We start from the raw sequence: 2245 nt of genomic DNA, 5'->3' as shown, positions 1-2245 counted from the left end.
TGCTGTCTCACATAAAATAAGCTGGCAGAACAAGGTCTTAATGTGATAGAGGCATTGGACAACATCTTGAATACAACTGAATTAGTTGATATATCCACACAAAGGATAGTCAGATCCAAGTGATATTACACAGTAGCAGTACAAATGATGCTGTAGAAATCTTGGTGATATAGTAGAAACATAATAAGAAAACAGGATACATAGATAAATAGATAAATGATAGATAGATAGATAGATAGATAGATAGATAGATAGATAGATAGATGATAGAGCAGACAATAAACTGACGGGGAAATGGACAATGAGTAGAAACAGATATAAGAGAAACACCCCTAGATAGAACAACTTGTGATTCACTACATGGTTCTCTTCACAGCAAGCTTGACATTCTTGTTTCTAATGTTGTAAATAAGAGGATTCAGCATGGGCATCAAAAAGTATGAAAGGCTAAGAAAAGTTTCCCCTGGCCCTCAGTTTCAGCAGATCACGTGACATAAGCAACCAGCACAGATCCATAGAAGAGACTCACAGTTATGATGTGAGACCCACAGATTCCAATGCCTTTGGACCAACCCTTGGTCAATGATAATTTAATGATATCAAAAAGGATCAGAACACACAATATTAAGAAAATGAGGCTAGATAAAGAGATATCTCTGCCCTCTGTAACAAAACTCACAAATTCATTGACATAGGTACTGCTGCAGGAGAACTGGAGGAGAGGGAAAATGTCACACTGGTTGATGATGTTTCAGAATCATAAAAGCTGAGCCTGATAATACACCCTGTGTGACCCATGACTCCAGCAAACCCTGTCAAGTAGGAACCAAACATCAGCATAAAAATATCCCAGGTGACATGATACCCTTGTAAAGCAGTGGCTGACATAGAGATCATAGGCCATGGCTGTCAGCACATAACTCTCTGATCTCACACACACGCACACACACACACACACACACACACACACACACACACACAAATAACACAAAAAATATTTGAGTCATGCATCCTCTGAAGGAAATGGTATTCTTCTCCAAAACAAAACTCATCAGCATTTTGGGGCCATTCACGTAATACGAATTTACATCTAGGCCTTTCCATTTTTTAACAGTGTGGACATGGACTTCAGTGACCATTGATTTTGTGAATTATACTGGCATATTCTTATTTTGTGTATAATTAATAAATAATCAGACTAATTGAAAATTATTTGAAGAAAACGATATGAATTTTGGATTGGTGGTAGACTTCTTGATAAGACTGTGGAATCAGTTCATTTACCTTACATATAAAGATGATGTAAGTTGCTTTTCTTATCATATGTATTCTGACAAAACATAGAGACAACTTTAGGCAAAATATTTATTTAGTATCGGAATTTCATTGGATTTTTGTTTACCTTTGCAGAGAAAGCACAACACTAGAGAAGCTCCATTTGACTGTAGCAACAGAAACATGCAGAAAACACAACTTACATACACTTGAGCATACTATAGAGAGCTTGAGCCAGAATTCCAAGTTGATATAAACTTCAAAGCCTTCCCATGGTAACCTACTTTTTCTAGTGGGGTGAAAAATCACCCAAAATGGTACAACCGGCTTACTAAATTCTCATAAGCTAAAATGAAAATAAATTCACGCAAACTCTTCAGATATCTGAAAATTTCCAACAGAGCCACACATATGTGTAGCATCTGAGGAAACATTCTAAATGCTTATGTAAGTTGTCTATAAGCATATACATCATGTGCTCAAAAGAAATCACTAAATCCTTAACAAAACCTTCTATATTCAATGAAGTATCATAAATTGTAGAAAAAAAGAAAGACAAATACCAAAAACATTTCTGAACAAATGTTACTAATAAAATATCCCTTTTTCTTTAGTTGACAATAATATAAAGAAATTAGAATAATGTTATGTAGTACATTCAGTTATAGCCCACTAAATTTTATCTTCGAGTCCATAATGGAAGAGCTTTTCTACTGCTTTCTAATATATTTCTTTTATAGCATATCAAGTCAGAAGAACACATACAATGGTGATTACAGGACAAAACAAAGTTGGTGATATTTCCCTCTTATTTAAAGATTTTTGTTTGAAAATTTAATTTTAACTGGTTCTTTAATTTATGTTTGTATCATTGCCTTTTAAACAGGCTATCTAGAAAGGCAGAAAACACTAGTGAAATATTTTAAACATCATTTAAGTAACCGAATATGCTTGAGATTTAATTTGAAGA

General features: G+C 34.3%; 1 pseudogene; it reads right to left on the bottom strand.

Annotated features, from left to right (window-relative positions):
• Positions 1–356: 356 nt before the first annotated feature.
• On the bottom strand, positions 357–1139 carry LOC106021079 (annotated as a pseudogene).
• Positions 1140–2245: the final 1106 nt, after the last annotated feature.

The sequence above is a fragment of the Mesocricetus auratus genome, unplaced genomic scaffold, assembly GCF_017639785.1.
Source record: "Mesocricetus auratus isolate SY011 unplaced genomic scaffold, BCM_Maur_2.0 Super-Scaffold_100022, whole genome shotgun sequence".
Taxonomy (NCBI): Eukaryota; Metazoa; Chordata; class Mammalia; order Rodentia; family Cricetidae; genus Mesocricetus; species Mesocricetus auratus.
Note: the sequence above shows the minus strand (reverse complement) of the source record. Positions and strands in the feature narration are given on the sequence as shown.